Here is an 11,951-nt window from a genome sequence, read left to right on the forward strand (position 1 = left end):
GGAAAATACTCACCAATATGTGATAGCAGCCGAAATGCTTTAGGAATATCTTGCTTTACGTTGCTTTCTACTGGCTGTAGAATGTCTGTGGTCGAGTGGCGGGCGTGATGCAGTTATTTACTACCACTTTTGTTTTAAAAGTATATTCGCTGCCACCTACAGTCCGTCGTTACCTATTAAAATGTCCCTTTCGCAGGTGGTTGAAGATTGTCTTATCTTTCTGTATATTACTTTTACCCCTACATTGCTGGCTGTCCTGCTTAGCTTAACAATCATTTTTTGAACTTCGTTCCCTGAGCTGATTACTTGAGTATTCTATGCAATCTTTATCCCTAACTGTTCTCTTTTCAATAATCTGAGTACATCCTCTACGCAAGCTGTGCCTTCTATTGCGAGAGCGTGCCACCCTGCCTAACAACTTGACAAAAATTTAGTGCCTTTAATACGAAGAACTTTGGGTACTATGCAGCCAAAATAGATATCTTCCAATAATTTCAGATATGGCTCACATACACCCTGATCTCGCGATGCCTTTGAATGTGCACTTAAAACAGCTACGCGCGACAGGCATCGAAAATTTCCTAGAGAGGCCAGCCTGACTGTACGTTCGAAAGCTCTTTTTCCTTTTTTTCATTAAAACGAGAGATTTAAATGTCACATAGCAGAACATCCAGCTCAGCTGCGGGCGATGGTGTTGTCAGCAAAAACTTTAGCATGGCACTGGAAGGTAGTAGTCTATAAGTTACATGTTCCAGTAATGATTCTTCGTGGATTTATGCGGCTTGCCTAGACGACACGATACGGCAAAGATGAGAAGAGTTGCGAACACAGTTTGCTAATTACAAGGGAGAAGGAGGAATAATAATCATCCTTTCAATACTGATGGACGGCTTGGCCGGCAAGCTGGTCTTCGGCCAGGCTGGAACGTCTGGCGACACTAGAACACGCAACCGTCTCATACCCTTATAGGCGGAGCTAAATTGTCCTCAATAATTTTTAGTGTCCCTGTTTTAACTCTACTGCGCAGGAGCACGTGTGCAGAAAACGAAATTGCTTCAAAGAAAATTCACTTCTATATTCTGAAAAATATATTATTGAAGAGCACCTAAAGATAATGTGTGGCAGGTTCTAATTGAACAGCTGCAAGTAACCCGTTATTTACTTCCAATTACCTGTTGTCCAACATAAACATTTGGCAACAGTAGCTAAGCAATACCTCGCGGTGAGATAGTGAAAACGCAACCAGCGGCAACCTAGCTCCAGAACATATGCGTTCTCGCTATATGTCAGTGAGGAATTTCATAGGGAATGAAGAAAGGGCTGCTCAAGCCTACGCCGGTTCCGATCAATTCCATTTGCACATAAAACAAATGGTTACTTGAAAGAAGCGGTGAACGCTTTCTCGTGCAGAAGATGACGCTCTCACGTCTCCAAACTGCCAGTATACACAATAGGAGATACATCGGGAGAAGCGAATAAAGAGGATATATTTACAAAAGCAGATCTGAGCACTTAAACGGCGGAAGCGAATCCCTCCGAATGGCGTCTCTGAAGTGTTGGGCACGTTAGAGGCGTGCGGCGAGGTCAAAATGCAGAAAAACAGAGTTGACGACAAGATTAACAGTTGGGAAACGGAGAAGGACAATACGGTAATCATTACTGCTGTCATTAACCTGAGCCGTACCTCGGCCAGAGGCAAACTGAACCTTTGTAGCGGAGAGTATCGCGAAACGCTACCAAACGATACGGCGTCTTCGTCGTTCTTCCCCCATTTCTTTTTTTTATTTATTTCCTATTAACAATCATATTTACAGTGAGGTAAAGTGAAAGCATAATACCACGAAAAGCTCTTGAAAAAGAAAGCCTTCACAAAATTTCAAAAACGCTTTAGGTTAGCCACTTCGCTCAAAAAAGACATCCATGAAGGTTTCTCACTTGGGGTATTATAGATAGCGATCAGGTTGCTGACAATTTCAATGAAATACTGCCTCGCAAAACGAGCATGTATGGCCGCGTGTCTTATAGTCATTCTCGTTTTTTAATAACGTGGTTATTTACCTCAGAGCATGATATAATATTGCCGCATTTTTAATCATTCTTGTGGCGCCGTCATGCGGCCGGACTAGATTACTGACGTTTTAGCTGGCTTTAGTCATGCTAGGGACCCCGGCGTTCTTCGTCTTCCTCGCTCATGTCCTCGCTCGACCTTTCGCCAGCCTTCCCGCGTCCCAGTCCCGCGTCAGTGTTATTAAACCTACTTTTCTAAAATACGTTGGTTGCTCTGGCTGTATCACGGGGACATTTGGTGGAGCCGTGCGGTGTATCGTCCTGTGTACGCTGACTTCGAAGGCACCTTTGAAGTCAGTTCCAAGTGCGTGCATACAACACCTATCCACAAGGCGAGTCGTCGTCTGCGAGGCCTACAGCCTGAGTTTAGCGGCGTGAGAACACCTCCAAGAACCATGACGTCTACCTCGGGTAGCCATCCTCCTCTGCAGACTGCAGTAAGGCCGCCATTTGTCCTGCACATACATCGGTCAACACCTTGGTTCCATAGTGATGGGTTCGACGCCGTTAAAGATTGGTTGGCCAGTTTCGACCGTGTGGCGGGCTTCAATCAGTGGGACGGTGAGCGCAAGCTACAAAACGTCTACTTCGCATTGCTGGATTCGGCCAAAACGTGATACTAAAATCACGAAGCTTCTTTTGCCACCTGGAAAGGTTTTCGCCGATAGTTGTTGGCGACATTTTGTACCGACGAGAGGAAAGAGAAAGCAGACCTGCGGTGCACTCAGGATCGCAGAAGCCAAATGAAAGCATTGCCATGTTCTTTTAAGACATGACGCAACTCTCCAATCGAGCTGTTCCAGCTCTGCCGGAGGCCAAGAAGGTGCACCACCTAATACAGGGCGTAAAGGAGCAATTGTTTGCTGGTCTTCTCCGTAACCCTCCGACAACTTTTACGGAATTTACAAAAGAGGCAATAGGTATGGAGGGCTCCTTGCAAGAGCGGAGCGCGCATTACAGCCGACTTGTTTTTGTGGCAGCCGCCCATCAGTGCCCGCATACGTCGCTGCCCACTGATGAACTTCGAGAGTTTGTGCGGAACATTGTGTGCGAAGAGCTCTAGAAACTACGCTTTGAAGATCCACAGGCAAGCGTCACTGCAGTAGCGGAAATGGTCCGGGATGAAATCCGGCGACTGGTGCAGCCAGCTCTGGTAACGCCGCAACCAAAGGCCTATATAATGCCTTACAGCAGCGTGCTGCGAAAACCTGCGCCAGCCACAAGACTCTCCTCCTGTTGCTCCTGTACAGTATCAAGTCTCAACTGTGCTCGTCCCACAGCAGAAATTCCGACCCGCCATTCATACAGCACAATATAGGTGTGGCGAACGCAAAACAACCGAATATTGTGCTACTATTGCGGGTAGTCCGGACGTTCAGTGTGACTGCCATTACTGCCAGATGGGCCTCAGGGTTTTTTCTCCCGACGCACCTCGACTGCACAACGGAGAGCGACCGCGGGAGATCGAGGACTACTTGGCCGCTAACATGCAGCCCCCGACTGCACAACAACGCAGTCTAGATCCCCATCTCCAAAAAGGTTCTCGTCTCCTAACCGCCCTTCGGCCTCTGGCCAGTTCAGAGGCACGTCCCCACGGCGGACAAACTAAAGACGGCGTCCTGCGGGGGTAGGGCCGCCGCAGCTGAAGAGAGTCAAGAGCCTCCACCCGACAATTTACCGCGACATGCCGACCGACGGCGACTTGACCCAACGAGCTGCGAAAAATTGGTTTCCGCCGAAATTACCGTAATCGTGGACAACCATAACGTGAATGCACTCGTAGAAATTGGGGCTGATTTTGGGGAGTATAGCGTTGTGATCGATTTCGTGTCGTTTGCCGCCCACCGTACTCTTGACGCCGAACACCAGCAACACATGACGAAGCTGCGAGTCTGTGATGAACACGTTGTGATTCCGCAAAGATCCAGCATGTTTTTGACTGTAGAGTGCGATAGCAACCCCTGAACATGTGGCATCCCCGAAGCAAACATGTAGCTGCTTCTGGGTCGACAAGTCTGTGTAGCCCGAGGACTTACTGAACTGAAAGACAGGCGAACCGAGCTTTTTGCTGACGAACTTCCGCTGTAAACCGCAATGTTAGGCGAGAAAAAAGACAACGTATTTTGAAGAACAGGAATGCGCAGGACAGTATACGTTGTCTGAAATCACGAAGTCATTAGAAAAGTCAACTACTCCACTTAAAACCGACGTCAACCCGGACCTCCTGCCTAATAAAAAACGCTGCTTAGAATTCATTATCGACTCTTTCCTGGACTGTTTTGCAACGACATCCAAGGTTAGGAGAGACACCGCTCAAAAAGCACCGAATTATTGTCGACGAAAACCAGAGACCATTGTTATAGTCACCTTATCGGGTCCCTCCAAAGGAGCGGGATGCAATTCGCCGGCAAGTTCAGGAAACGCTCCAAGACGACGTGATCAAGCCGTCGACGAGCCCATGGGTGTCGTCTGGTGTCCTTTTGGCGGAGAAAGATCTGACCCTACGGTTCTGCGTTGATTATCGGCTTTTAAACAAAGTTACCAAAAATAACATGTATCCTCTATCACGCATCGATGACTTCCTAGACCGTCTGCGCCACGCCAAATACTTTTCATCGCTCGATTTACGCAGTGGATATTGACAGGTAGATGTGGATGAACGCGACAGGGAGAAGACCGCCTTTATTAACCCTTGACGGTTTGTACGAATACAGGGTGCTTACTTCGGTCTATGCTCGGCTCCTACGACCTTCCAGCGGATGCTGGACTCTATGCTTTCTGACCTGAAATGGCAGTCTTGCTTGGTGTACCTGGATGACGTTATTTCCTCCGATACGTCTTAGGAATACCTGAGGCGCCTGCGTGCCGTTTTCGAAGCCATTCGTTCAGTCGATCTGTCCCTTAAGCCAAAAGAGTGCCATTTGGTTTTTCAAGGCCTGAAGTTTCTAGGCGACATTGTGAGCGCTAAGGGCGTTAGCCCAGACCAAGAAAACACATTCGCCGTAGCTGATTTCCCCATGCCAACCGAAAAGCGAAGCGTATGTCGTTTTCTGGGTTTTTGTGCCTACTATCGGCGTTTTGTGAAGAACTTCTCGCCTATAGCTGAGCCTCTAACTCGCCTCACAGAAATAACGAACCGTTCTACTGGGACCAAAAGCAACAACGCTCCTTTGAGAAACTACGAACTCCTGTATAAAGTGCGCCTATACTTGGTCATTTCGACGACCAAGCCAACACATAACTGCACACAGACGCAAGTAACGCCGGCCTTGGAGCGGCCCTTGTTCAATGACAGGATGGTGTTGAACGCGTAATCGCATATGCAAGCCGCATCTTATCCCGGTCAGCCGTGAACTACTCCACTACCAAAAAAGAATGTCTAGCTATTGTGCGTGCAGGGACAAAGTTTCGTCCCTACTTGTATGGCCGGCCTTTCCGAGAGCGATCACCACTCACTCTGTTGGTTGGCGAGTCACAAAGATCCCTCAGGGCGACTAGTACGCTGGATTCTTCGACTTCAAGAATTTGATGTGAACATCGTCTAGAAATCAGGCAAGAAGCACAGTGATGCAGACTGTTTGTCCCGCGCACCTCTTGAGCATAACAGCTCTGAGTTAGAAGACGATACTCTTTTTCTTCGCGCTATCTCCACGGATAATGCAGCTCAAAAACAGAGAAACGACCTTGAAATAATGCCCTTCATTGAGTATCTAGAAGGAAATATTCCGACTCTGCCCCGAATCTTCTCGCGCGGATTGTCAACGTTCTGTTTAAGAGACGGCATCCTGTTAAAGAAAAACTACGGACTGACGGAAGCTCTTTATCTTCTCGTCGTACCTCAGGCTTTTCGCGACGAAGTCCTGCAGGCGTCCCAAGACGACCCTTCTTCTAGTCACCTGGGGTTTTCGCGAACACTGGCACGCATACAAAGAAAGTATTATTGGCCTAAGCTCACTGCAGAGGTCAAGCACTACATCAAAACTTGCCAGGAGGGCCAACGTCGAAAGACGCCGCCGACTAAGCCGGCCGGACGACTACAGCCTATTTAATCGCCAATACAGCCGTTCCAAAGAGTCAGCATGGATTTACTCGGCCCGTTTCCGGCGCCCTCGCTCGGTAATCGGTACATTGTGGTCGCCACCGACTATCTCAGCCGATACTATGAAACGAAAGATCTTCCCCGTGGAACCGCTGGTGAAATTGCGACCTTGTTTATGCAGAGATTAACTGACAGGGGAACGGCTTTCCTCCCAGCGCTTGCAGAGGAGGTTATACGACTCAGGGGCACAAGTCACCAGAGAACAACCGTTTATCACCCGCAAGCAAATGGAGTCATCGAACTGATTATTAAGGCAATCGCCGACATGATTTCAATGTATGTCGACGAGGACCATCGCAACTGGGACGCAATACCTCCTTATGTCACCTTCGCATAACACTGCGCAACAAGAAACGATGCACTTCACTCCGTTTCGTTTAGTCCATGGCCGCGAAGCCATGACTATGCTTGCCGCAATGCTCCTCCCTGATCGTCTTAATCCCGCAGTCATGGTGCTGCTAAGTCCGTTCTGCATGGTGAATTCGTTCTGGATGCATACAGCGTATCCGACGCCAGCAAGAAAAAGACGCTTACCGGTATAATCTACGCTACAGAAATGCGAGTTACGAGCCCGGAGAACGAGTTTGGCTGTGGAGCCTGATCCGCATGAGAGGGCGGTCTGAAAAGCACCTTCGTCGATCCTTTGGCCCTTATGAGGTCGTTCGCCAACTCAGTGACGTGAATTATGAAGTTCTTCCCCAGGGAACAGTTCATTCCTCTCGACGGCCAACATCAGAAGTGGTTCACGTTGCACGAAAAAAGCCCTACCACGCCCGTTAGCCGCTCGTACGCCCCAGCCATCCGACACTACGGATGTTCCTTGTTGCTCGGATCGCCAAAGGTTAGCGCCGAGGACTGCGTTTTTCAAAGAAGGGATGTAATGCCGCATTCCTAATCACTCTTTTGGCGCTGTCATGCGGCCGGACTGGATTACCAAGGTTTTAGCCATGCTAGTGACCCCGGCGTTGTTTGTATTCCTCGCTCGAGCTCTCGCAAGTATTGCCGCGTCCCAGTCCCGCGTCAGTGTTGTTAAATCTAGTTATCTAACCTACATTGGTGCTCTGGCTGTTTGACTGTGACAATATGTAAAAAACATTCTTAAAGAGGTAATAAATGAAAGAAAAAAGGTTGGCTTTTCTAGTAACGTCCAAGAGAGCGATGATAAGGACCTTGCGTCCAAGCAATGCACGAAGATGAGTTGTTCGGCGAAAGACCACTGCAGACAGGGGATGAAGTCTTGTCGGCTTCAGTGCCGGGCAAACCCACAAGTGCTGAATATCTGCCTCATGCTTTTCTGCCTTGCAGCCAGGACATCCTCGACGTTGATATAAATATCGATATTAAGACCATGTTCCTGTTACCTCAACGATAACGAAATGAGTGCCGTAGTTAAATTTGGTCGGGTATTGTTCAAAACTTGCTGCAAAACAACGGGCGCAGGAGCGGAAAGATGGGCGGCTAACTTGATCACCTCGTTGCCTAGCCGCGTGCACAGCGGCCTTAGCAAAATACATTCTCGAGATGCAAGAACAAATATCATGAGACGACTGGGCTTACGGCAATAAATGCATTGGGCTGGTCTGGTTGTCTCATGGGCCGCGCCTCTTAACAGAGGGCGAAGCATTGGGGAATCTGCAATATATATATATATATATATATATATATATATATATATATATATATATATATATATATATATATATATATAGATATACATATACCCTAGTGAAAAATCCCGTATCGCGACAAACGGGTCTGAAGCGGTCATGTATTATCCCGTATAAATTTGATACCGGTGTGACCAGTCCTGTATGAAGCTTAAACGGTTTTATATCGGACAGGTCATGTCCGGTATGAATCTCAATCCGGACGGTCCAGTCCGGTATAGAGTTAATACAGGGCAGACCATTCCCGGTATGCACCTTATACATGACATCCCAATCCGATATTGATGTGAAACAGGGCGGACCAGTCCTGTATGTAGCTTAGTCGGGTTTATATCGGGCAGGTCATGTCCGTTATGAATCTCAATCCGGACGATCCAGTCCGGTATCGAGGTAATACAGGGCAGACCAATTCTCGTCATCATCAACTTCATCATCATCAGCCTGATTATACCCACTGCAGGGCGAAGGCCTCTCCTATATCTCTCCACTTAACCCGCTTCTGTGCTAGCTGCATCCACTTGACCCCTGCGAACTTCTTAATCTCCTCCGCCCACCTAACTTTCTGCCGCCCCCTGCTACGCTTTCCTTCCCTTGGAACCCAGTTTGTTACCCTCAGCGACATTCGGTTATCCTCTCTTCGCACTACATGTCCTGCCCATGTCCATTTCTTCTTCTTAATTTCCACTAGAATGTTGTTAACTTGAGTTATTTCTCTGACCAACTCTGCACACTTTCTATCTCCTAATGTTACCCCTATCATTTTTCGTTCCATAGCCCTGTGGGTTGTCCTCAACTTAAGCAGAACTCTCTTGGTTAGCCTCCACGTTTCAGCCCCATAGGTGAGTACAGGCAAGATGCAACTGTTGTATACTTTCCTCTTGAGCGATACCGGTAAGCTGCTAGTCATAATCTGCGAGTGCTTGCCAAATGCGCTCCATCCCAATCTTATTCTTCTTGTTATTTCCTTTTCATGGTCCGGAGCTGCGGTTACTACCTGCCCTAAGTAGATATATTCGCCTACTACTTCCAGTATTTCGCTACCTAATGTAAACTCCTGTTCCTTCCCGAGGCTGTTGAACATCACCTTAGTCTTCTGCATATTGATTTTCAAGCCTACCTTTCTACTTTTCCTGTCTAGGTCATCAATCATTATTTGCAGCTCATCTCCCGAGTTGCTTAGCAAGACAATGTCATCAGCAAATCGCAGATTACTGAGGTATTCTCCATCTACCCTTATCCCTAACTGCTCCCATTCCAAGTCTCTGAATACTTCCTCTAAACAAGCTGTGAATAGTACTGGGGAGATTGTGTCTCCTTGCCTAACACCTTTCTTTATGGGAATTTTGTTACTTTCCTTATGCAGAACTATGGTTGCTGTGCAGCCACTATATATATATATATATCTTCCAGCACTCGTTTGCATCTTATACACGAAATCCCAGTACGGTATGGATATGAAACAGGGCGGACCAGTCCTGTATTTATTTATTTATTTATTTATTTGGAAATACTGCCAATCCCAATCGGGATTATTGCAGGAAGGGCACACAAATTTGGAAATACACAACAAAAGTACAAAAATATACAGCGTTACAACGGTTTGAAACAGTAGTACAGTTAATAGCAAGTATTTGATAATAACGGATTACAAATAACATGAGAGTAACTAAAAAAATGCCTGAAAACGCACCACAACGAAGCACACTTGACATTAACATAGAGCACTGAATGAGTTTGAACTATGATTATAACTGACATTGTAAAATGAGTAGGTGGGCTTCATAAGACTGCAAAAAAGTTTCTAAAGATGAACGTGTTATACATGATGGTAGGTTGTTCCATTCTCTAATTGCTGTCGGGAAAAATGTATGTTTAAAACAGTCTGTGTTAAAGCGATATTCTTCTAGTGTTTGTGAATGTCTATGTCGTGTTGCTCTTGTGTCTGGTTTTGCAATATACCTCGAAGTATCTATGTTTATCATTTTATGAATGAGTTGGTAAAGCAGTTTCTGCCGTGCAAGCCTGGCGCGGTTTTGTAACGTGAGTATTGCAGCTTTGTTTATTAGTTTTGTGGGTGAGTCCGTTTGTCTGTACTTGTTATAGATGAATCTAGCAGCTTTCCTCTGGACGCCCTCTAGTTTTTTTATTAGTTTATCTGTAAACGGAAACCAGGCTACATTTGCGTATTCAAGTACGGGTCTGACAAAAGTATTATACGAAAGTAATTTAATGTCTGATGGGGCGTCTCGGAGGCGCCTCTTAAGAAAAAAAAGTCGTTTTAGTGCTGATGATGTAATGAAGTTCACGTGAGTGTCCCATTTAAGATTATTTGATATAATTAGGCCTAGGTATTTATGCTGTGTAACTGTGGGAAGCGGAATATTGTTTAGTGTGTATGAAAATTCGGACACACTATGTTTCCTGGTAATTCGTAACACGGCTGATTTTTCAGTATTAATGCTCATCTACCATTTAGCGCACCATTCACGTACTGATTTTAGTGCATCATTAAGTGCTACATGATCAATTGGCGAATTTATTTCATGGTATAATATACAATCATCAGCAAAAAGCCTCATATTAACACGAACGCTAGCAGGTAAATCATTTATGAAGATTAGAAATAAAATAGGAGCTAGAACGCTGCCCTGGGGTACACCTGACGTGACTTCAGTTATTGTGGACTTTTCACTGTTAAGCTCTACAAATTGTAACCGGTCAGATAAATAGCTTTTGATCCAGTTAATGATTGTTCCTTTGCCTAGTGTGGATTCTAACTTTAGAATTAATTTGTTATGCGATACACGATCGAATGCTTTAGAGAAATCTAGTAAAATCAGGTCTATTTGCTTTTGGTGGTCGATGCTAAGAGAAGCATCATGTATTAGTTCTACTAGTTGAGTGACGGTGGATAGGTTTTTACGGAAGCCGTGCTGAAATGGTGATATAATGCGTTGATCTTCCAGGAATGTTGTTATATGTTTTAGAATTAAGTGTTCCAGTAGTTTACATGCAGTACTTGTTAGTGAAATGGGCCTATAGTTACACGCTTGATTTTCACTTCCACTTTTATGGATAGGAATTACCCTTGTGATTTTCCAATCTGCGGGAAGGAAAGATGAGGCTAAAGATTTGTTGAAAATAAGGCATAAGTATTTTGCGACCCATTCCGCATATCTTCTAAGAAATGTGTTTGGTATTTTGTCTGGTCCGGGTCCTTTTTTGGTATCTAAATTTAGCAAGAGGTTAAATACGCCAGCCTCGTCAATTGTTAGTGGTTCAAGGCATATGTTGGGAGCTTTTATGTGTGGTAAGTTGCCATCATCTGTAGTGAAGATCGAATGAAAGTAATTATTCAGTGAGTTCGCTCTGGCTTTGCTTTCGTCAGGACTCATTATGGTCGTATTATGTTGTTTTGGGTTTAAGTAGTGCCAAAACTTTCGCGGAGAGCTCTTGAGAAAACTAGCAAGTTTGCAAGAAAAATAGTCAGCTTTGGCGACTTTTATTTTTGATTTCATATTCCTGATTGCAACGGAGAGAATAGAAGTTCTTGTGCTACTGGGTTGTGCTTTTAAAGATTTTCTCAGCCGCTTGACTTTGCGTTTGGCATGGATGATGTCACGGTTGATCCACGGGCTGTGCTTATTTGTTTTCTTAGTTTTAACTGGCACAAAGTTACCTATGCAAAACGATATAATGAGTTTGAATCTTTGCCACAATTTTTCTGTGTCGGTATTAGTGTCTAAGGCGAGTTGTTCAAAAGAAGAGAATTCAAAAGACAGGTGATCGAGTATGCTGGTGTCATCTGCTTTTTGGAAATCAGGAAATGTTGCGAATGATTTCGAGTGCGTTAGAATGTCATGAATAGGTACATTGCATAATGTTATCTTGTGATCTGACATACCATCTAGAAGCTGAAATTTTGCTTTTTCTGTTGGGAAGTGATCACTAAGGAAAACTATATCAAGTATGTTTGAACTGCCACCTTGTACACGAGTTGGTTTATTTATTATTTGACATAAATTAAACGTTAGCATGGTATCAAACAGTATGTCTGCGTGTTTAGAATGATGTTGCATAATGTTCCAGTTAACACAGGGTAAATTGAAATCGCCCAA

Source organism: Amblyomma maculatum, unplaced genomic scaffold (assembly GCF_055883805.1).
Source record: "Amblyomma maculatum isolate TAMU_Amacu unplaced genomic scaffold, ASM5588380v1 scaffold_28, whole genome shotgun sequence".
Classification (NCBI taxonomy): Eukaryota; Metazoa; Arthropoda; class Arachnida; order Ixodida; family Ixodidae; genus Amblyomma; species Amblyomma maculatum.